General features: G+C 44.3%; 1 long non-coding RNA gene across 2 annotated transcripts; it reads left to right on the forward strand.

The window, feature by feature from the left end:
• Window positions 1–479: 479 nt before the first annotated feature.
• Window positions 480–23,223, forward strand: LOC120369220. Of its 2 annotated transcripts, none has more exons than XR_005583008.1 (3): window positions 480–538; window positions 22,213–22,347; window positions 23,178–23,223. It is a non-coding gene; the product is annotated as an uncharacterized LOC120369220 (long non-coding RNA). The 2 variants fall into 2 exon arrangements; XR_005583009.1 differs by lacking the exon at window positions 480–538 and adding an exon at window positions 21,701–21,759.
• Window positions 23,224–25,404: the final 2,181 nt, after the last annotated feature.

Genomic DNA, 25,404 nt, shown 5'->3' on the forward strand with positions numbered 1-25,404 from the left:
CAGTGATAATAAAACAAGATGACAGTCATGATGAGAAACGTACCCTTTCCTGAGTAGCTTCCTTGCTGATCAGGTTTGGGTGGAATTTGGCTGATCATCGACTCTACCCCTCCTACCCCCACCCACATCATTTCAGATTCTCCACTATATGAATCTCCCATCAATTCAACTAACTCCATTCTTCTTTATCTATTCTCCATGGACCATCAGAAGTAAGCACAGCCCTTTCTGATGGTTTGAAGAAATAAACTCAGTACAAAGCAAAGCAGTATCGAGAAAGTACATGAAAGGGAACTCTCTTACAAGATCATCTACAGTGTGGAAAATAGAGAATACACTCATTTAAATCATTTCTCAAGATCTCCAGTGATGGAACCTCAATTCCTATTCTAGGCAATTTACTCCTTTTGTCAGAGATTGCCGTTTAACTCCCTAGAAAATTTGATTAATGTCTAGTGTGAATGTCTCTTTTTATCCAGTTACAATCGGAGTACCATCAGAGGAGGATGGATTACGTGAAATCAACGCTGGATTCTTGGTAAGAAAAGAGTTTTGCATTACACACATTATATCGTGTGGGCGGTCGGGAAAGATGAGCGTCAAAGTCGCATAGTTGAGCCAACAGTCTCCGAATGGCACAGAGGCTGACAGCCTCCCAGATAACCCTGCAGGCAGCTCTTAGTATAGAACAAATCATGTCTCCTTCTTAATCTGTCTCCTTCTTAATCTCTTGACTGTTGTGTTGCTGAATGTCTGGGTTCCTCTCAGAGATCCCGTTCCTCAATATCCTTTTTCTAGGTACCTGAAAGGTGCATTAAGCCACTATTTTCAATGGGGTTTCCCGTTCAATATTAGAGTCAGCAATGATTTAGCTCCTCTACTCTTCACTGTTTTCCTTCTAGCACTGTCCCTAAATTGCTGTGCTTATTGATACTTTATTATTATTATCGGGAACTCACTACTAATATTTTGTTGTTTCCATTTTATTTAGGATGAAGGCGCCATCGAGGCCAGACCCCATCTCCAGTAAATTTGCTGCATCCCTCTGGCCCCTCACTGCCTTCTTTATGCCCGGTGAAGGCGCCTTATATGCCACAAAGGCATATCAAGCCTCATTCAGCAGGTAATTCTGGGATCAGCTTCCTCCTCCCCTGAGTATCCAGCACTTCGGGGAGCCGAACTCCCACCATTCGGAAAGTGTGGATGCAGCAGTCATTGAAAAACACTTCCCACAGACAGAGATCTCTATCCTGCCTAGACCCCAGTCAAGTCTGGGTTTAAAATACTCTGAGAGGGCTCAGGCCCTCAGCATTGGACTCGCTTTTCAAGTGATGAGGCTCCTCTTCAAAGAGGAGAAAGAAGGGAGTCAGGGACAGAAAATGAAGTACTCGCATCTCTAGGTTGATGACAGTTTCACTGTTTGTGTTTCACTGTAGACTGTAGGGCAGGCTCAAGGTGAGGAAGACAACTACTTTGTTGTCAGGGTCTTTATCAAGCCATTTCTACTGTCCAGTCTGGGGAAGGAGCAACAGACAGCTCCTTTAAAGAGCCCAATAATCACTTGTAAGGAGAATATTCCTTAAGATTCAATGCCTCTGAGTAACGTCCTACCTCCTCCCTGATGAGATGGAGTTTTCTCCCTTTGTGACCAAGAGCAACAACAATAGCTCACAGATGTTAAGGTCAGAAGGGATCATCGTGATCTGACCTCATGCACATTGCAGGCCACAGAACCGCCGCAACCCACTCCTGTAATAGGCCCCTAATCTCTGACTGACTTACTAAGGTGTGATGGAACAAAGCACCTGCTGTGATGGCTGAAGGCCATGGAGGGGTTAGGCAGCCATTTGAGAGGAATACCAGTGAGTCTCTCGCCCAATGACGTGATATGAGACTTTGGAGATACTTAGGAGATGGGTTTCCAAAATAGGCTTTGATATTTCTGCTAGTTAATAAAATACAGCTTTCATTGGAAAACGGAAGGAAATTGGATTAACAGGGATCTTACTGGGAGGTGGGATCATGTGGTGTTGTTAACATGGATCATATCATATGGGGAAGCAGGAGATAGAGAAGGGAATTGCTCCCCTGATGCTAATATTTCCTTGTCGTTCATTTTATTTTAGGATGAGTGCTCCCTCCTGGGCCTCTTTAAGAAATGACCTTCCTTTTCCTGCCCCCGGTCTGTCAGAGGCACAGATCTACAGCCAGTACATAGCTTTGCTGGAAGAGAGTGGACCCTCTGCCAGAGAGTGAGCATTAGGATTCTTTGTCTGTGTGCACATGGAGAGGGAGGGCAAGTGGGTAGATGTACATATACATACAAGGTTTTGAGTGCAGACATGGAATACAGTTGCCACCCTTCTAAAAAAAATGCACTCACAAGACAAATTCTCTGCAGTTGTTTTAGGAAAGATGGGGTTTTGTCTGACCACCAACAGGCCCCAACCATTCTTCCTCCTCTTAACATCTTCTTGCAATGCAAACAGTCCTTTTCCTCCCACCCAACCTCATCCTGCTACTATCTGTGTAGTGATAGTCCTATTCTCTCCTATCCCTTTCCTTTGCTGAGTGGGAAATGTCTTTGTTTTATTATATCATTTGTGCAATGCTTCGATGGCTTAGTCATTGCTATGGCAAACAAGTTAACTGCCAATGTCTGCAGTTGGATCTGCCCTGTTCCTTACTATCCTGAATAACTAAGAACTGAAAAGGAGAGTTAGGTGGAGGAGTTTGAACAAAAATGGTAGCATCCAAGAAACAACTATGGAATCTTTCAATTAATATCCGCTGGGGAAGATTACAGGATTGTCTGTGAGCTTGTAGCTACAGGCCAGGGAGGGTGGAGGGGAGCTGTGAACACCCTGAATTTGCACAGAGTCAGAGGGTGCCTCTAAAGGGACAATGTGGCAAGTGAGCTCTAGATGACGAGGAGCAGAAATAAAAACATGTCAACTCTTAAATGTGATGTGGACTTTCCATGACTCACACCCTCCCATGCCTCACTTTATCTCATTGAATGTTGAGGTTCTGAAAGAAGAATGGAGAGGGCTGGGAATTGGTCAGCAGCACCATGTGAGAATGAAAGAATTGCCGTTAATTTTACAGACACCCCAGCTTGGTCCACTCTTAATGTCAAGTCCCTCTGAAGGACAAGCTATTGAGCTCAAACCATGTCCCACGATCTCCTCAATTCGGTAGCAGCTGTCTTCCCCATCTAATGAATGCCTTCTCTCTTTTTTCAGCAACTCTGCGCAGCCAAAGAGCAGCCATATTACTTCCTCTCCTTTCAGAGGGTCAGGAGGTAAGTGATTTCTACAGTTCTCTAGGGGAGGATTGAACTGGATGACTGAATGTGCTGTTTGCTGTACCTTCTTGCATTTTTCAGAGGATGTCTTTTTTTTTAGCAGCAGCAGCATTCAGTTTGCTGAACGATTATGAAACATTTAGTGCTTCTTAAAATCTCCTTGTGCCTCTTTGGAGGCCACATCCTGCATTTCCAGCCACAACAAACTAGAACTATATTTCAGAGAAGACAAAGAGGATGAAATGTTGACTGTGTGACCCACTGCCATTATACTATAGGGGGAGGTGGAAGACAACTTGCAAACATCCAACCCCACAGCTTGACATGCCCTCCACAGCAGTTCTCTATTCTCATGCTAGGCAGCTACCACCAGTGGCCATTTGGAGACAGACAAGGGAGATCTGTCTGCTTGCAGGAGATGCAACATAATTAGTATCAAACCAGCCTCACTTTTCTCAGCATTGTTTCCTTCCTTACACTGCCAGGATTGGTTTTTGCTTTACAACCAAATCACTAAGGGTGTTTGGTACACATGAGATGTAAATAGTATAAGAAAGAGCAAACCATCTTTTGCTGAGTTATTATGGGCAGGGATAACTGAGAAATATGTACAGTCATTAATGAAGATGAGAATGAGGAATTCAGCACTTCAGTCACTAAGGTGATTTCTTTTTCTAACACCACTTTAGAATCAAGGGAGCTGCGTGAGCGCCTGTAGGTCTTCTAGGCGGAGAATTATACCAAGTGAATGTGTCAACATTTGAGAAGGAACCCCTCTCCCAAAACACTTGATGTTTAGCAGACTAATATACTTCTAGCTTGTGTGACATTAACTCTGCTTTCCCTTCTCTTTCAGGCTCCTCATGGAAATCCATGGGTCTAGCCCGCCTTTAAAGTAAGTAGCAATGACTGGTGCCCAAGGGGAGGGAGAGAGGATGTAAAAGATCAAGCAGGATCCTATTTCTTCCTGGGGACCCTGCAGGTCTTCTAGGTGGAGAATTATACCAAGGGAATGTGTCAACATTTGAGAAGGAACCCCTCTCCCAAAACACTTGATGTTTAGCAGACTAATATACTTCTAGGCTGTGTGACATTAACTCTGCTTTCCCTTCTCTTTCAGGCTCCTCATGGAAATCCATGGGTCCAGCCCACCTTTAAAGTAAGTAGCAATGACTGGTGCCCAAGGGGAGGGAGAGAGGATGTAAAAGATCAAGCAGGATCCTATTTCTTCCTGGGTCCCACAGCCAAGGGACATTCCAACTCTCTCTCAGATCATCTCTTTTCCCAGTTTCCAGCAGGTCATCTTCATGGAATGCTCTCCCCAGTTCATTGAAACACAGTAGAGAGGCTTCCATCAGGGTTTTTATTCCTATCCTTTTCTAAATATTGTCTCAGAGGAGGCTGTTGTACCATAGCTGGTTATAGTTCTATGGGTATCTATACACCACACAGTGCTAATACCATGGGGAATGGCCTTTGTACAAAGAAATCCATTTAAAAGAGAAGGAAAAAGCCATTTGTCCCTGATGTCTCATCATAGCAAAGACTCTGAAACTTCCTTCTTTTTAAAGCTATTACTAAGTTCCTGTTTGTTGCTTTTTGTCTTCCCAGCAGTCACCAGATGAGAGACTACACACCACCAGGGATGGTCCCTGTGGCCATGCCGTTTCAAATTCCACCACATGATGTCTGGCAGGTAAACTATACTGCAGTTCTGAGCCTTCCCTGCAAACTCTATACTATACCAGCACAAAGAAACAGCTGCTATCGGGGATCAAAATCCATCTGCATTCTCTCCGTTCAAAACCAGTGCTACCGGACGGCATCAGTCGTGTTAGTCTGTAGCCGCAAAAAGAACAGGAGTACTTGTGGCACCTTAGAGACTAACACATTTACTTGAGCATAACCTTTTGTGGGTTACAGCCCACTTCATCGGATTCATGAGGTGGAAAATACAGTAGGAAGATAGATATAGATATATATTCAAAGAGAAGAAAAAACTTTTTGTAGTGGTAATCAAAATGCTCTATTTGCAGCAGTGGACAAGAAGTTGTGAAGACCAGTGTTTGTGTGGGTGGGGTGGGGGGGGGGGAGAGAATAAACATGGGGAAATTGTTTTACGTTGTGTAATGACCCATCCACTCCCAGTCTTTATTTAAGCCTTATTTAATGATTTGTGTCCATTTCTTCTTTTCCGTAGAGACTGTCCGGTTTGGCCAATGTACATGGCAGAGGGACACTGCTGGCACATGATGGCATATATCATATTGGTAGATGTGCAGGTGAACGAGCCTCTGATAGTGTGGCTGATGTGATTAGGTCCTATGATGTTTCCCCTGAGTAGATATGTGGAGAGAGAGTTGGCAAGGGGCTTTGTTGCAAGGATAGGTTCCTGGCTTAGTGTTTTTGTCGTGTGGTCTGCGGTTGCTGGTGAGAATTTGCTTCAGGTTCAGGAGCTGACTGCAAGCAAAGACTGGCCTGTCTCCCAAGATCTGTGAGAGTGGTGGATCATCCTTCAGGATAGCTTGTAGATCCTTGATGATGTGCTGGAGAGGTTTTAGTTGAGGGATAATGGGGCGGCTACTGGTGTTCTCTTACTTCCTTTGTTGGTTCTGTCCTGTAGTAGGTGACTTCTGGGTACTCTTCTGGCTCTGTTTATCTGTTTCTTCACTTCAGCAGGTGGGTATTGTAGTTATAAGAACACTTGATAGAGATCTTGTAGGTTTTTGTCTCTGTCTGATGGGTTGGAGCAAATGCGATTGTATCGTAGAGCTTGGCTGTAGACAATGGATCGTGTGGTGTGGTCTGGATAAAAGCTGGAGGCATGTAGGTAAGTAGAGCGCTCCGTAGGTTTCCGGTATAGGGCGGTGTTTATGTGACCATCGCTTATTAACCCTGTAGCGTCCAGGAAGTGGATCTCTTGTGTGGACTGGTACAGGCTGAGATTGATGGTGGGGTGGAAATTGTTGAAATCCTGGTGGAATTGCTCAAGGGGTTCTTTTCCATGGTTCCAGATGCTGAAGATGTCATCAACGTAGCGCAAGTAGAGCAGGGGCGTTAGGGGACGAGAGCTGAGGAAGCGTTGTTCTAAGTCAGCCATAAAAAAGTTGGCATACTGTGGGGCCATGCGGATCCCCATAGCAGTGCCGCTTGGAAGTATATGTTGTCCCCCCATGTGAACTAGTTATGGGTGAGGACAAGTCAAGTCAAGTTCGCCACCAGGTTTGCCGTGACTTTAGAAAAAGCAAGACTTAGCATTGTTCTAAGTCACGGCAAACATGGGGGGCCGAACTTTGTGGCTTTTTCCTCACCCATAACTATTTCACATTTTGGGACAACATATCCCTTCCAATCAGCGGCACTGCTCTGGGGATCTCCAACCTCTCCTGAAGGACGATCCATCACTCTCACAGATCTTGGGAGACAGGACAGTTCTGGCTTACAGACAACCCCTCAACCTGAAGCAAATTCTCACCAGCAACCACAGACCACACAACAAAAACACTAACCCGGGAACCTATCCCTGCAACAAAGCCCTTTGCCATCTCTGTCCACATATCTATTCAGGGGACATCATCATTGGACCTAATCACATCAGCCACACTGTCAGAGGCTCATTCACCTGCACATCTACCAATGTGATAAATGTCATCATGGGCCAGCAATGTCCCTCTTCCATGTACATTGGCCAACCCGGACAGCCTCTACGGAAAAGAAGAAATGGACACAAATCAGACATCAAGCATTATAACATTCAGAAACCAGTCGGAGAACACCTCAGTCTCCCTGGTCACTCGATTACAGACCTAAAAGTCGCAAAATTACAACAATAAAACTTAAAAACAGACTCCAGCCAGAGACTGCTGAATTGGAATTAATTTGCCAAATGGACACCATTACATTAGGCTTAAATAAAAACGGGGAGTGTATGAGTCATTACATAAAGTTTTGATTACCACTACAAAAAGTTCTTCTCTCTCCTGCTGGTAATAGCTCATCTTAAGTGATCACTCTCATTACAGTGTGTATGGTAACACCCATTGTTTCAGGTTCTCTGTGTTTATATATCTATATCTATCTTCCTACTGTATTTCCACTACATGCATGCGATGAAGTGGACTGTAGTCCACGAAAGCTTATGTTCAAATAAATTTGTTAGTCTCTAAGGTACCACCAGTACTCCTGTACTTTTTGCAAATATAGACTAATATGGCTGCTACTCTGAAACCTATCATTATGCAAGGCACTGAATTCAGCCGTATGGAGTGGAAATTCATCATTTTCATAAAATCTCGCACAGATACAGACAGACATCATCTTTCTTTCCAAATGCAAACGGATGGACATCATATCAAAAGGACTGAGGGTAAAAAATCCATTACAATCGACGTATCACACAGACTATGCTGACAGATTGTGCCACACACTCTCAAAGAAACTGCGGATCCACCTGACCATCATCCTATACAGCAAACAGGGAAAGATTAAGAATGAACACTGCAAACTGGATACTCTCATCAAAAACCAACCTTCCACACAAACTTCCTCGTGGCTGGACTTTACAAAAACTAGAGAAGCCATTTACAACACACACTTTGCTTCTCTACAGAGGAAAAGGATACTCAAGTAGCTAAACTAACTACATACCACAAGGGGCCACAACAGTGGATCCTTAACCCACCCAGCAATATTGTTAATCTTTCCAGCTATTCTCTTAGCCCAGCAGAAGAGTCTGTCCTATCTCGGGGCCTCTCCTTCTGACCCTCCATGCATTGTTTCATGTTCTCTGTGTATATATAGATAGATAGATAGATAGATTAGATAGATATCTTCCTCCTTTATTTTCCCCTGCATGCATCCCATGAAGTAGCATGTAAAAGCTTATGCTCAAATAAATTTGTTACTCTAAGGTGCCGCAAGTTCTCCTGTTCTTTTTGAGGATAACTAATCAATCTCTGCACTAGGAATGCTGTAAGATGCTTCTCTCTGTTAGGACAGAAAACTCGGCTTTGCTAAAACTGTTCTCAGTAACCACACTGCAGTGAGTAGCCTGTCCTCACGGCGCCAACAGTTCACTTCCTTGAGCATCCCCAACTTAGGTCATAACCACACTGCACATACTCCTCTCCTCCTTCCCCAGCCACCTGTACAGTTTGCCCTCTGTCTATTCCAAGTTCTGGAACGGAAGTAAGTTATCTTGTCAGCAAACACCCCCCCCACCATCTTAACAGGGTGGCATTGTCTGATGCTCAAACTCATGATGCAGCATTTTCAGTGCAGGGTGTCCTATCTGATCGAGATATCCGCTGTCAGGCTCAGGGTATAAGTACTTCTTGTCAGAAGCCTTCCAATGCTCCCTGAAACAGCAGGTGGCTATGAGGAGGTTTTCCTCACTCTGTTCTCCTGTTTTAAAATGTGAAGGAAACATTCAAGAACAGCAGTGCTGTTACAAGACTCGCTCTTCCAGAGACACCTCCTCATGACAGGGCCCAGCACTGCAGCAACTTCAGCCCATCTCCTCCTTCACACTCTGGTTGTCTAGGATGGGACTCGGCCCTCCAGCCAGGTCACATTCAATTCCATCCCCTTTCTGAGGTAACCAAAGTCCAAACCAAATGATATAGCCCACAAATCAAAAGCAATAAGCAAGATCTTCTACCCCACCTGGGCCCGTCATTAGTTCCACTAGCCACATTAACAGAACATAGACTCCACCATTCTTGAGCTCAAGTCTCTACAAACGTTTCACCGCCAGATACCCCTCCCATGTTCCACAGTTTTTCCCGCTGGGGCTGGCTGGGGCAGGGGTGGCAGGGGCTGGCTGCGGGTAGCTGTGGGCAGGGGCGGCTGTGGGCAGGGGTGGGGTAGGGGTGGCTGGGGCTGGCTGGGGGCAGGGGCTGGCTGGGGGCAGGAGCTGGCTGGGGCTGGCTGGGGGCAGGGGTGGCAGGGGCTGGCTGGGGTAGGGGCTGCCTGCGGGTAGCTGCGGGCAGGGGCGGCTGGGGGCAGGGGGTGGCAGGGGCTGGCTGCGGGTAGCTGCGGGCAGGGGCTGGCTGCGGGTGGCTGGGGGCAGGGGGCGGATGTGGTCAGGGGCTGGCTGGGGAGCTGGGGGCAGGGGTGGGGCAGGGGCTGGCTGGGGCTGGCTGGGGGCAGGGGCTGGCTGCGGGAAGCTGCAGGCAGGGACTGGCTGGGGGTAGCTGCGGGCAGGGGGGCGGCTGGGGGCAGGGGGTGGCTGGTGGTAGCTGCGGGTGGCTCGGGGCAGGGGGCTGGCTGGGGGCAAGGGGTGGCAGGGGCTGGCGGGGGGTGGCTGTGGCAGGGCCGGCGGGGGAGGGGCGCCGATACTCACCCGGGGGGAGGGGCTGGGAGCAGCCGGACGCAGCCCGGGACTCACCAGGCCGCGGCAGGCGGCCCAGGGCCAGTGGTCCAACGAGCAGGAGCAGCAACAGGGCCAGGAGGCAGCTCACATGGCTCTGGCAGCACAGCGCAGCGCCCCCCGGCGGCCGGGAGGAGGAATTACAGGCTTCCCAGGCAGAGCCCATCAAAGCTTCCCTCGCAGGGAAGCTAGTTAACAAGCGGTTCTAAAACCGCTTCTAAATTTAACAACGGGTTCGCGTGAACCGGTGTGAACCGGCTCCAGCTCACCCCTGCTTGTTGGCCAACTCAGCAGTTCCCAATACTGTTATAAACTAACCTTGTTGGGGCCTTTCCCCAATACCACTCTGCATCTGATCTTGCTGCACAGTCAATAAGTTCAGATGGCGTGAGCCCAACAGAGACAGACGTCCTCACGGACAGTCCTCCTCCGATACCCCAATAGAGATTTCAAAAGGTCTCATACCTCTCATGTGGCGCCATGGGGTTCGAAGGGGAATGATCCGTAGTAGCCGTCTGTGGGTCCGTGGGTGTTGCCATCCCGGACGAGCCCCCAAATTGTCGGAGAAAAACTCAGTTCTCGCTTTTTCTTTTGGGTGCAGCAAAATCAAATACTTTATTACTTCTCCAGTAATTACAATGGAGGGAGAGAGTGCCATAGGACACAGGGTCGCCCCAGTCCCGGACTGGTCTCTCAACTGGTAAACAATTACAGCAAGCCTTTATACTTTTGTTACAGACAATAACTAGCAATAATACAGACAATAAAGAGCAACAACTTCATTTTGTTTATACATAAGCCATTCTGCTATCTTGTTTTCTCACTCCTAGAAGACACCAGGCTGCATATTTGGTTATCAGTTACAAGGTCGTAATAACTTTTTACACAGTTCTTTCCCTCTGCCTCACACTATCCTTCTTTCTAGAAGTCTCACGTCATTAGGGTTACAGCTGGGCTAACTCTTGCTAACTGACTGACATGCATTAAGATCCCCGTCAAATCCTTATTAATTCTTTCCCTGCTTCCACACCCTTTACTGGCAATCCAGATGGTCCAGGAGTTAGCAAACTCCGTAGGGAAAAAAAGGGAGGGGATCAGGGGGTTCCCTAGCTCGAGGTTTGCTGCCATGTTGGATTGCGATTCTTACCACGGCAGGTTCGCTTACTCACCAGATCAGCGGTCGGGGTCACCAGTGTTGTCAGAAGTGTTGTCAGAGTGCTACCAGTGTGGTGCTCTGCTTTCTCCAATGTTGATATCACTCGGCTGTGTGCGTGTGTTCCCTCTGTGTGCTGCCCCAGCTCTGCGCAGATAGCTGACACAGCAGACCCGACGAGAACCCCCAATAACCACAGAGTCCAGTAAGATGTAAAGTCACGTCGACTAGGTTTATTGCAACCTCGGACACAATTGCAGTTCCCTGTAGGTTTCTTAGCCTAACTCAAGGCATACTACGAGAAAGTGCCTCTTGGCAATGGACCCGGCTCAGTCAGTGGCGGGACTTTCCACTGCCCCCTCGGCCAGACAAAGACACCGCCCCAGGGATGCATTCTTATACACAGATACAAACAAGTTACACATCACACCTGACGTATGAGGTACAATCCCTCCACGTAGCAAGGTACAACCCCCTCTACGTATTAAGGTGCTTCCTTTCACCTTGTACATGTTGGTTCGATCAAAACAACTCTATCCATCATATTATCCTTTTGCCCCCGTCCTTGGGATGGGCCAGCCTGTTCTTTGTTATCTGTGTGGAATGTGCAAGTATGTGAATGTTCTGATATCTACTGTTCAGTACCTTTTAGGTACGTATCTTCTTGCAGCATCAGCCCTTTCCTTGCCAGCTTCTGTGAGCAGGGCCTGCTTCTGGCTCACAGCTTAACTTTGCTTTATGTTAGCAAAGTCTTGACCATTACTTTAGTTTAGGCCTCAGGCCTCATACCAGGCCTCTGATACCAAGGTTTATATCTCAGGGCCTCCTCTTACTACATGGGGAAGAGGGGAACATGACAGATGGCTTTGATTAAGTATTTTTCTTTTTATTTCATTACCTTTATTTAGCATTGAGTGAAGACACTATTGCATGTCTTCTCTCGGCGGCAGAAGAGAGATACTGACATGGTTAAACCACAAAATTCTGTAACTGCTGCTCACAGCCCGAGATGGGTGTGCACGTGCCACCCAAATAAATATTGCTACTAAAATGTTCTGATTACAATGCAGGGACACAGCTCTGTCGACTGCGTTAATTATTATTGTTAATTATTATTTATTATTAGGATAGAAATGTACAAAGCCTGGTCTATTTGGAGCAATTTTCAAATTTGTCAGGATACTATTGATTTTAAAATCCTATTTTATTCTCCAAATTTTTAAGCATTTAAATGAAGTATAAATCAGCTGAATTCATTTTGGGACAATGGTGCAACAGGACTGGGGCTCCCCTACTACATTCTGAAATTGCTAAAAGAGCTAAAATTACTGAGCTGAGATCACTGAGTTCTCTGTTAACTAGTGGAGGAGCCTGAAGATATATTGCTAAGTGGCTGGCAGAGCGGAGCAGTTTGCAGGAGGGTTGGAGCAGCCCACGGAACAGTGAGCAGAGCGGAGCAGTTTGCGGGGACGACTGGAGCTGGAGGAGCGGATCGGCTGGTGGAGCGGAGCCATTCATGGTGAAGGCTGCAGCAGATCTCCATGGAGAGGCGGGGCAGTCGGCCTCGGACCACGTAAGGTGCCTCTTAACACCTCGTGTGCCCCACCCTTCCTTTTCACCCAGGCTGGGGGGGTAAAACTCTGCAGATGAACTTTTGAACTCTGGGGCAGCACTGACCAGGGACAAAGACGTTTGGCTTGTTGGACATTGGGGTGATTGGACTTAAGACCCTGAGGGGAAAAGGAATGTAGGTAAAGGAATGTAGGAATGTAGCCGCTGAATGTAGGTAAAAGGGTCATAATGTATGTGAATGTAGGTAAAAGGGTCATAACTGAATGAATGTAGGCTAAAGGTTAGGAAAGTTTTAAACAATGATTGACAGATAATGGCCCACATGGGCTGACAGGCAGCTAGCCAACAGAATGTAAACAAGTAGGATGATATAACAGATAACCAATGAAATGCTAAGTCTAAAAATAGATAGAGTTCCCAGGATAAAAGAAATGTTTACTTTTTTTGTGGAAAACAGAGGTAGACTCGCCTGAGAAGCGATATCTGTATAACACATGGCAGATTCCCTAACGGGACAGATAACAGTTTGAGTGTTTTTGTGGAAAACATAATTGTGGTCACGACGAGAACCAAAAATCACAGTCCTGTAAGTGAGAGGATAGGAACTAGAGTTATAATCTGCATTCCCGCCATAGTCTCCGAGTTAGCCAGGGAATTTAGCACTCAGGTATTATTATCTGGCTAAATGTGCAAAATAACATTAAAAAAAGTCAGCAAAGAAAGGAAAATTGAATGGTAATAAATTTAGGTTAGGAAAAATGGGGTTAGAGGATTTTGTTTTAAAATATCAGAATGGCCCTTGGAAGCCTGGTGCTTTTATTGGACCTGATGCATATCGCCAATTATTTGAGCAATGGGATAAGCCTAATTAAAAAAGGAATCTGTACAGGAGGCCCAAACAAAAAGGAAAATAAAAGGCTGCCCTACAGGGTTAACAAAAATGCTTTAACACATGAAGCCCAGGCTATAGCCACGCAGAAAGAGGCAAGTGAGGCACACATAGACCAGGACAAGATAAGGTAGGAAGTGGCGGAGTGAAAACAAAAAGTGTTAGATGGGCAAGCTGCAGTGAGAGCTGTGCTTACAGATGTCGAGGAGGAAAATAAGCTTAGCCACGAGGCCTGTCAGTGCCAAAATTATGCTCTGAAAAGTGAGTTGCAAGTGAGAAAAGGAGCGAGAGTGGCAGCAAAGGGGCCACAAGGGAGAAATTGGGATGGTGATTTCCCCGGCTTGCACAATAAAGAGGAAGGGACCAATCCTTGGGTTAGGGATTCCTCCAATTTGTACAATGAGGGTGTAGCGCTCCTCTCCACCTGGTTACCTCCTTTAATGCCAATCCGCTTACAGGTTTCGATGAACAGGGCTGGGTTCTTTTGGATCCTGCCACCCATTCAGCAGGGTGTATCTTTTCTCTTTTTTTTTCCCCTATGAAATTATATGGTGGTGCCTCCACCTCCCTCGCTTCTTCCTGGCAGGGTCACCAGGGCAGCTTGGGCAGAAAACTCCACCTACAGAGTAATCTCCACTTACTTGCCAGATAGTTGGAGACTTCCAAGAAATAACACAAACACATAAGAATATGTTCCACACAATAATTATCTTAAACAGGAGACAAATACAACATAACAGGGTGAAACACTATTTTTAGGGTCACCCGTGCCCACACTGAAAATACCTGTGACTCGATGGAACAAGTGTAAAATTAGTGTCCTGTTGGTACGCGTACTTTGCAGGGGCCCTTGATGACCTATACAATTCTTCTCTGCAGTGGTTAACCAGTGTGGCTGACTGGGTTCAGTACAGTCCAAAATACAAAAGAAAGAGCGGCCATCCCCGAAAAGGAAGATTGAGAAGGTATCAGTTTCCGACAATGGTCCTCAAAAAAGAGGGGGCCAACAAAATAAAGGGAAGGTCAAAGTTCTAATAGGGGAAAATGGAGAGCCCTTGATTCATTCAGGAGTTTGGTTTGGAAGCGACTATTGTGATATGAGAGAAGGGACCAAACTGACAGGTTATCTATCCACTGCCGAGCTGCTCGAAGCTGAGCAGATCAGAAGGGAGCTGAACCCCACCATCAGAGAAGTAGCCTACGGAGGCCAGATGCCCCCAAGCTTTCCAGGGTCAACACAAGATCATGCCGATGGCATATTTTCATCAGGATACCTGGGGAGCCCTACAAAAGATGTGAAGCTTACTAATGGAAAATATTACAAGGATTTAATAAAGCAGAGAGTAAAATTCCATTTAAAAATAGTGGAGTGTATAGTTGTTTAAAAAGAATAATCAAATTATCTAGTTATCATTAGAAGTCTTACAGTTAGACTAGTAAGTAATCCCAATTCTCTGTCTTTACTTAGGATAGAGGAATTACCAGAAAAGAAAAGAATTCAGAGGAATGGACCAGGAGTTCCAGGAGCAGACAGTTTACAGATTCTGTTTATTTCAAGAGCACCCCCTCTTTAAAACTATGTCCAGGAATAGTAGCACAGCTCATGGTGGATTAGTGGGGAAGGCCAATGACTCAAGTAGTCATTGAGGAAGGTGTTTATAGCCAGTGGTGCTATCTGAATAGGTAGGCCACTTGCTCTCATCGAAGTGTCCCAGATAGTAACCAATGAATGTTTAGAAATGATTCCCCAGTATCCTGGAAGACAATATTTGGGATCAATGGATATAGAAGTTTAGTCCCCTTAAGTTCTTTTATGAGATTCCAGATAGGGACAAAAGATTTACAAGGATGATTTTTGTTAAAGAGCATAGGAAACTATGGTGTTATCGGTATTGATATTAAACAAAAGCTCAATGTTACAATTGATTTAGTAAATAAAGGTTCTCTGGAAAGTTACACATTTTTACTAGTTGTGTATATTGTTACAATTGTTCTTTCATTATTTGTTTAAATAACAAACTATATTTAATAAAGAAAGCTTTGGAAAAGAAGATGCGTAGTGTTGTTTTAAAATGAGGAATGGGATACCAAAAATCCAATGTGTATTGATGAATAAGAGGAATGTAATTTACTTTTTACACTAGGAGGGGATAAAACCTTTGTTTATTTGGAAGACGGAAGTGTGTTTTCATGTTAGAAAACCTAGTGACATAAGAATTAAAACAGAAAATGTCATGTATAGGTACAGGTATGTACCTTGTATACTAACCAAAGCATTCAGAGAATAAAAGCGGGACAACACGACTATACCGTGCCCTATTTAAAAAAATAACCAAACAAAAAAACCAACCAACAAACACAAAGAGCACAACCATTACAGCTCCAGAAGCATCTTGAGAAAAAATATTTGGGATTGTTAAGAGATACTAGTTTAGTTAAGAAATATTACCCCAAATTAACAATCAATTGAAAGTGAAAGATATCAAATTAAAAATGAAAATGTATTCATTAGGCTAGACTAGGTAAAAAGAAAGAAGGAACTAATATAATAGCCCTGAGAAATGTGATCAATATTAAAAAAGAGAATAAAACTAAAATGGATCTTGCACCCACAAGAGTGACAGATAAAATAAAGCCAGTCCCACTATCGATTGATCGTTCGATAGATAGATAGATAGATAGAAAAGGGGGCATCAAAATGGTGTCACGTCTCTCAACTAAAGTAATAGGAGGAAGATTCTGAAAAGAATTGCAAATATAACTGTGTACCTAGTTGTTAATCAAATGTTTGGACTCCCGAGAGAAGTGAGAAGATTTTTCTATTATTTCTTTTATAGGTAAAAGAAGAACACGTCCGGACCCAGATGATACCAGATAAACCGCTGGGACTAGGTGATCCTAGTGTGCTGTTAAGGGGAAATTCGTATCCTAACTCAAAAAAAATTAAATCGTGATTAATCGCAGTTTTAATCGCACTCGTAACAATAGAATACCAACTGAAATTTATTAAATATTTTGGATGTTTTCTACATTTTCAAATAGATTGATTTTGATTACAGCACGCGTTCTATTAATATTTTTATTACAAATATGTACCCTGTAAAACGATAAGCAAAAGAAATGGCATTTCTCATTTCACCTCATACAAGTATTCTAGTGCAATCTCTGTCATGAAAGTGCACCTTACAGGTGTAGAGGCATGTTCCAAAAATAACTGCACTCAAAAGTAAAACAATGTAAAACTTTAGAGCCGACACGTCCACACGGTGCTACTTCTTGTTCAGCCAATCCCTAAGACTAAGAAGTATTTTTACATTGAAAGGAGATAATGCTGCCCACTTCTTATTTACAATGTCACCTGAAAGGGAGAACGGGCATTTGCATGCGTTGCAAGATAGTCACGTGCCAGATGTCCGAAATATTTGTATGCCCCTTCATGTTTCAGCCACCATTCCAGAGGACATGGTTTCATTCTGATGACACTCCTTAAAAGATGTCTTAATTAAATTCGTGACTGAACTCCTTGGGGGAGAATGGTATGTCTCCTTCTCTGTTTTACCCACATTCTGCCCTATGTTTCATGTTCTAGCAGTCTCGGATGGTGACCTAGCATGCTGTTCGTTGTAAGAACACTTTTACTGCAGATTTGACAAAATGCAAAGAAGGTACCAATGTGAGATTTCTAAAGATAGCTACAGACCTCAAGCCCAAGGTTGAAGAATCTGAAGTGCCTTCCAAAACCTGAGAGGGACAAGGCGTGGAGCATGCTTTCAGAAGTCTTATAAGAGCAACACTCCGATGCAAAAACTACAGAACCCAAACCACCAAAAAAGAAAATCAAACTTCTCCTGGTGGTATCGACTCAGGAGGTGAAAATGAGCATGCCAGTCCTCACTGCTTTGGATCATTATGGAGCAGAACCCGTCATCAGTATGGATGTACGTCCTCTGGAATGGTGATCAAAGCATGAAGGCACATATGAATCTTTAGCACATCTGGCATGTAACTATCTTGTGACGCCAGCTGCAACGGTGCCATTTGCACGTTTAACTTTCATGATAAAGAGATTGTACTACAGTACTTGTAGGAGTACTTGTATGAGGTATTGAAAATTACTATTTCTTTTGGGGTTTACCGTGCAAATATTTGTTAGAAAAATATGAAAAATATCAACTGAGCACTGCACACTTTGTATTCTACATTGTAACTGAAATCAATATATTTGAAAATGTAGAAAACATCCAACAATATTTCAATGAATGGTATTCTATTATTGTTCAACACATAATTAATCGCAACTAATTTTAAAATTTCTTGACAGCCCTACTTCCTAAACAAACGAAGGATCCCCAAACTTTTTGGTTTGCATTAGCCCCAAAGGACATAAAAACGTGCTTATTGTAGAGGCTTTGATTATAGAGGCTTTATTATCGAAGCTTTTCATGTGTGTTTCTCTTGGGGCTAATGCAAGCCAAACATGTCCTAGCAATTAAACCCATTTCAGCTCCCAGCCCTACACTCTGGAGTAACAAAAGACAATGCCATTGCCTCTCCTAGCAACCACACCCAAATCATCACCCAAACAGACAAAACTAATTCAACTTCCCCTCCCACCAAAAAAAAAAAAAAAATTACTCCTAAAAAAAGCAACTCCTCCAACTCCCCCAAACTCACCCCAATCACAAAAAGGAAATTCACTCTCCCTCTTGTAGCCCATAGAACCAGCTTTAGCATTTATTTTAATTGGCAGTAACAAAAGGAACCTACAGGCTTCTAGCCTACAAGACACTGGCTGCAGCAGTTAGCATAAGGCTTGAAGCCTTCCAAGTCTGGCTCAGATAAATGGCTGAACGGTTGCCCTTAAGTTTGGGGGAACTGGGAACAGAGTTTGAAGGGAGAAGTCGGTCCATAACAACACCAGCGACCCACACGAACATGAGCTAACACCAGCTTTTGGATATCTTAGGATAGAACATCTGCAGAAGTCTGACCAAAACAGTGCCATGGCAACGAATTGATGTCTCTTACAAAAAGCTGAGATCGTTAATAAACTAACCTAGAGGAGAAGGGCAACCCAACGTGAGCAGAGCGAGGACATTCAAATAAGGAAGAGGCACGAAACTCCCACTGAATATACATCGGACATCAGCATAACATATGATCAAAGTTGTTACCCAGCCTTCCTGCAGGAGGAAAGAGAAATGTAGCCCTTGGGAGATACTAGGATGATAGCCACTGGTGATGATAAGGAAGGTGATGGCTAGCATATCAGGTTGTTCTCCAAGGATGGTGTGAGTATATGGATGTTCAGATGTACATTCTGTATCACCTCTATCTACCTTGCTGGGTTAGAGTGTTTGTGACTTTGCTAAATGTATTAACTACTGTAAATGCGGAAGGGTTCCTAAAATGTAAGTGTTGCAACTGTGCACATCAGGGTTCCCAACTAAATAGGAATTTTAATCATACTAGGCCTGATCTTGGGACAAGAACCTGTCAAACCTCAGAGAGAGAACTGGGAATTCTGAAGTAATCAATAGAATTAAGAGAAGATTCATAGATTGGGCCAAACCCCTCTCCCTACTTCTCACCAGTGATCCAAATCAATTGAACTCTGCTCTCAATGCACCCCTAGAGCACAAAATAATTATTTGGCCCTCCCCCAAAGCATCCTAGGAATGAAAAACACACTGCTTTACCTAAAAAGAAGAGTCTAGGTGCTTTTATCCCCATTCCATCCCTGGGGCAGGGTTGTTCATTAACTTTGGCAAGTCACAGACAACCAGGAGCATAACTACAATGGGAAACCAGCTCTCCTGATTCTCAAGCTCCTCTTCCAAACTCCGCTAGAATTAACTACGGTCCCAGATGTTACTAAATCGGAGGCTGAATGCAGACAGACACAACAGAAGCCAGGTACTTTATGCTCCCTGTGCTAAGCTCTCAGGATCATAAATTCAAAAAAAGGGCCTCGGTCACTTGAACGAAAGAAGCATCACTCTCAGATCTCCTTAACATTTGGGCTTTTATCCTCTTTCTGGGCTAGAGAGGGCAAGATAATCACAAAAACTTGGGCAGACCAAGCAGGGATGCACACATACATAAGACCCAACATATTCCCCTGGTAGGAGTTAGCACCTAGTTGTCATGGCGATTGTGGTACAGCTTTCATTATGGCATCACCAGGCTCACACATAGCTACTGGGGCACTGAGCTCAAGTCAGTGCTCAACTTGGCCTCTGGGAGAACTGGTTGGCGCTGAGGGATATTTCAATCAGTGTGAGACTTGGCAGACAGGCCTGTGATAGAAGTAAGTGAATTTTTTCAGATGGCCAATGTAACACAGCAGTGTAAGCTATATACTAATTGAGTTGTGGTTTCACAGGGGTCTCAGACTAGTTAGGGAGTTCTTAAAACATTTCTTCTGTCCTTGTCAAGCTACACTATGCCCATGTAACACACAAGGAATAAATACAAGCTTGTAACTCAGCATGTGAGCAATTTTAGCAGAATGTCCACTGGCATGGTGAGTCCAACTATAGTATAGTCAGTCAGAGTTCTCTGCTCACTGATACATTTGGACAATAAAATCCAAAATCCCATTGACTTTAATCAGATTGTGGCTTTCAGAAAATGTCCACATGGTGGGTCTGGAGGGGGGAGGGGCTGTACTACATCTGGAGATTCAGCAGGAATTCTCACTCATTTGGGCTCTGGTGGGTAGATTCGGGATTAAGCAAAACTCCTCACTCACTTCAGGCATTGATTAACATTAATTTTGGCAATCCTCGACCTTTGAGGTGTCTCACTTTATTCATCCTGAAAACGGGGATAATGGTAAGTATTTAAAAAGTTATGAATTAATTATTCTTTGGCATTTTGAGGTCCTTGAAAGCACAATGTTTTGTTATCTAAGGGCTAATTCCAAACCAATTGCATTCATTCAATGGTGATCCTATGGACTCCAGTGAACTTTCAATCACACCCTTAGTGTAGAAAATGTTATTAATATCATCTATATTTATTCACAGAAACAGAAAGTGATTTCTTTCATAGCTGATAAATATCCTAATATCATCACTGAGTCTCTGTTTATCCATCTTTAAAACAGAGATAATAGTTACCTACTCCACAGTGTACATTCTGGCTTAATAATTGTTGCCACTTTTAAGAATCTTGGAAGCAATTAGTTGCTAGCTGAGTGCAGGCACTTTGACTAGTATCAAAAAAGTCCTTCTTGAAAAGTTCGGTCTTTAAGGACATTTATCAATATTTCCTTAAAGACACCAACCCTTTTGTAAGTTCCTATTGGGCTTTGACTGGACTAGTCTCTAGAGAGGGCACTATGATCACAAAGGCTTGTGTAGGCAGGGCAAGGCTGTATGTCCATTGCCCTTTTATGGAGATCAGACCTGGTTGGCATGGCACACCTCATTATGAAGTCCCTGGCCCAAGACCAGCCATCAGTGCATTCAGCTCAGGTCAGTGCTCAGCTTTGTATCAGGAAGAGCTGATTAGTGGGTTGCTGAATTGTAGCTATTTTAGAAGTTCTGCCCGCTTCCTGGGTTAGGGATTTCAGACATACTCATGAGATACCTAAGGCAGCTCCTAGATGATCTCAGCGCAGCACCCTGTGTATTATCCAGTTCTGTGGTGCATGATGGGTACATCTGGGAAAGGACTGGTCAAAGAGCACATGCTGGAATGCAGCCCCTAGGGCTGCATATGATGACGTTTCTTTACATAAGGGCTCTGGGAGAGTTAACGGCCACAGCGAGGCAGAGGAGTTATTTCACTCTTGGTTGAAAATGCTGGTTTGTCATTTATTTTGTGGGACATTAACTGAATTGAAAAAGCAGCTGCTGTGTGGGGTAAAGAAGCTACATGCCTTTCCAAGGGCTACCAGCCTAATTTTGGACTTCTCCTGAAGGAACTAGCAGAGCAGTCCATTGTCACACTTGCTCACTGGGGGCTTCTGAAGAGAAGGATTTCCATATTTCTGTTGTATGAGAGATATGGAAACAGTTTGACTACCAGGCCCAGCTGCACAAATCACATCATTTCAGATTCTCCACTATATGAATCTCCCATCAATTCAACTAACTCCGTTCTTCTTTATATATTCTCCATGGACCAACAGAAGTAAACACAGCCCTTTCTGATGGTTTGAAGAAATAAACTCAGTACAAAGCAAAGCAGTATCGAGAAAGTACATGAAAGGGAACTCTCTTACAAGATCATCTACAGTGTGGAAAATAGAGAATACACTAATTTAAATCATTTCTCAAGATCTCCAGTGATGGAACCTCAATTCCTATTCTAGGCAATTTACTCCTTTTGTCAGAGATTGCCGTTTAACTCCCTAGAAAATTTGATTAATGTCTAGTGTGAATGTCTCTTTTTATCCAGTTACAATCGGAGTACCATCAGAGGAGGATGGATTACATGAAATCAACGCTGGATTCTTGGTAAGAAAAGAGTTTTGCATTACACACATTATATCGTGTGGGCGGTCGGGAAAGATGAGCGTCAAAGTCGCATAGTTAAGCCAACAGTCTCCGAATGGCACAGAGGCTGACAGCTTCCCAGATAACCCTGCAGGCAGCTCTTAGTATAGAACGAATCATGTCTCCTTCTTAATCTGTCTCCTTCTTAATCTCTTGACTGTTGTGTTGCTGAATGTCTGGGTTCCTCTCAGAGATCCCATTCCTCAATATCCTTTTTCTAGGTACCTGAAAGGTGCATTAAGCCACCTTTTTCAATGGGGTTTCCCGTTCAATATTAGAGTCAGCAATGATTTAGCTCCTCTACTCTTCACTGTTTTCCTTCTAGCACTGTCCCTAAATTGCTGTGCTTATTGATACTTTATTATTATTATCGGGAACTCACTACTAATATTTTGTTGTTTCCATTTTATTTAGGATGAAGGCGCCATCGAGGGCCAGACCCCATCTCCGCAGTAAATTTGCTGCATCCCTCTGGCCCCTCACTGCCTTCTTTATGCCCAGTGAAGGCGCCTTATATGCCACAAAGGCATATCAAGCCTCATTCAGCAGGTAATTCTGGGATCAGCTTCCTCCTCCCCTGAGTATCCAGCACTTCGGGGAGCCGAACTCCCACCATTCGGAAAGTGTGGATGCAGCAGTCATTGAAAAACACTTCCCACAGGCAGAGATCTCTATCCTGCCTAGACCCCAGTCAAGTCTGGGTTTAAAATACTCTGGGAGGGCTCAGGCCCTCAGCATTGGACTCGCTTTTCAAGTGATGAGGCTCCTCTTCAAAGAGGAGAAAGAAGGGAGTCAGGGACAGAAAATGAAGTACTCGCATCTCTAGGTTGATGACAGTTTCACTGTTTGTGTTTCACTGTAGACTGTAGGGCAGGCTCAAGGTGAGGAAGACAACTACTATGTTGTCAGGGTCTTTATCAAGCCATTTCTACTGTCCAGTCTGGGGAAGGAGCATCGTGATCTGGCCTCATGCACATTGCAGGCCACAGAACCGCCAACCCACTCCTGTAATAGGCCCCTAATCACTGACTGAGTTACTAAGGTGTGATGGAACAAAGCACCTGCTGTGATGGCTGAAGGCCATGGAGGGGTTAGGCAGCCATTGGAGAGGAACACCAGTGAGTCTCTCGCCCAATGACGTGATATGAGACTTTGGAGATACTTAGGAGATGGGTTTCCAAAATAGGCTTTGATATTTCTGCTAGTTAATAAAATACAGCTTTCATTGGAAAACGGAAGGAAATTGGATTAACAGGGATCTTACTGGGAGGTGGGATCATGTGGTGTTGTTAACATGGATCATATCATATGGGAAGCAGGAGATAGAGAAGGGAATTGCTCCTGATGCTAATATTTCCTTGTCGTTCATTTTATTTTAGGATGAGTGCTCCCTCCTGGGCCTCTTTAAGAAATGACCTTCCTTTTCCTGCCCCCGGTCTGTCAGAGGCACAGATCTACAGCCAGTACATAGCTTTGCTGGAAGAGAGTGGACCCTCTGCCAGAGAGTGAGCATTAGGATTCTTTGTCTGTGTGCACATGGAGAGGGAGGGCAAGTGGGTAGATGTACATATACATACAAGGTTTTGAGTGCAGACATGGAATACGGTTGCCACCCTTCTAAAAAATGCACTCACAAGACAAATTCTCTGCAGTTGTTTTAGGAAAGATGGGGTTTTGTCTGACCACCAACAGGCCCCAAACATTCTTCCTCCTCTTAACATCTTCTTGCAATGCAAACAGTCCTTTTCCTCCCTCCCAACATCATCCTGCTACTATCTGTGTAGTGATAGTCCTATTCTCTCCTATCCCTTTCCTTTGCTGAGTGGGAAATGTCTTTTTTTTATTATATCATTTGTGCAATGCTTCGATGGCTCAGTCATTGCTATGGCAAGCAAGTTAACTGCCAATGTCTGCAGTTGGATCTGCCCTGTTCCTTACTATCCTGAATAACTAAGAACTGAAAAGGAGAGTTAGGTGGAGGAGTTTGAACAAAAATGGTAGCATCCAAGAAACAACTATGGAATCTTTCAATTAATATCCGCTGGGGAAGATTACAGGATTGTCTGTGAGCTTGTAGCTACAGGCCAGGGAGGGTGGAGGGGAGCTGTGAACACCCTGAATTTGCACAGAGTCAGAGGGTGCCCCTAAAGGGACAATGTGGCAAGTGAGCTCTAGATGACGAGGAGAAGAAATAAAAACATGTCAACTCTTAAATATGGTGTGGATTTTCCATGACTCACACCCTCTCATGCCTCACTTTAGCCCATTGAATGGTGGGGTTCGGAAAGAAGAATGGAGAGGGCTGGGAACTGGCCAGCAGCACCATGGGAGAATGCAATAATTGCCGTTATTTTTACAGACACCCCAGCTTGGTCCACTCTTAATGTCAAGTCCCTCTGAAGGACAAGCTATTGAGCTCAAACCATGTCCCACGATCTCCTCAATTCGGTAGCAGCTGTCTTCCCCATCTAATGAATGCCTTCTCTCTTTTTTCAGCAACTCTGCGCAGCCAAAGAGCAGCCATATTACTTCCTCTCCTTTCAGAGGGTCAGGAGGTAAGTGATTTCTACAGTTCTCTAGGGGAGGATTGAACTGGATGACTGAATGTGCTGTTTGCTGCACCTTCTTGCATTTTTCAGAGGATGTCTTTTTTTTTAGCAGCAGCAGCATTCAGTTTGCTGAACGATTATGAAACATTTAGTGCTTCTTAAAATCTCCTTGTGCCTCTTTGGAGGCACATCCTGCATTTCCAGCCACAACAAACTAGAACTATATTTCAGAGAAGACAAAGAGGATGAAATGTTGACTGTGTGACCCACTGCCATTATACTATAGGGGGAGGTGGAAGAGAACTTGCAAACATCCAACCCCACAGCTTGACATGCCCTCCACAGCAGTTCTCTATTCCCATGCTAGGCAGCTACCACCAGTGGCCATTTGGAGACAGACAAGGGAGATCTGTCTGCTTGCAGGAGATGCAACATAATTAGTATCAAACCAGCCTCACTTTTCTCAGCATTGTTTCCTTCCTTACACTGCCAGGATGGGTTTTGCTCTAAAGAGAAGTGATGCTTTACAACCAAATCACTAAGGGTGTTTGGTACACATGAGATGTAAATAGTATAAGAAAGAGCAAACCATCTTTTGCTGAGTTATTATGGGCAGGGATAACTGAGAAATATGTACAGTCATTAATGAAGATGAGAATGAGGAATTCAGCACTTCAGTCACTAAGGTGATTTCTTTTTCTAACACCACTTTAGAATCAAGGAGCTGCGTGGCGCCTGTAGGTCTTCTAGGCGGAGAATTATACCAAGGAATGTGTCAACATTTGAGAAGAAACCCTCTCCCAACACACTTGATGTTTAGCAGACTAATATACTTCTAGGTTGTGTGACATTAACTCTGCTTTCCCTTCTCTTTCAGGCTCCTCATGGAAATCCATGGGTCCAGCCCACCTTTAAAGTAAGTAGCAATGACTGGTGCCCAAGGGGAGGGAGAGAGGATGTAAAAGATCAAGCAGGATCCTATTTCTTCCTGGGTCCCACAGCCAAGGGACATTCCAACTCTCTCTCAGATCATCTCTTTTCCCAGTTTCCAGCAGGT

This window comes from Mauremys reevesii, linkage group 7 (genome assembly GCF_016161935.1).
Source record: "Mauremys reevesii isolate NIE-2019 linkage group 7, ASM1616193v1, whole genome shotgun sequence".
Taxonomy (NCBI): Eukaryota; Metazoa; Chordata; order Testudines; family Geoemydidae; genus Mauremys; species Mauremys reevesii.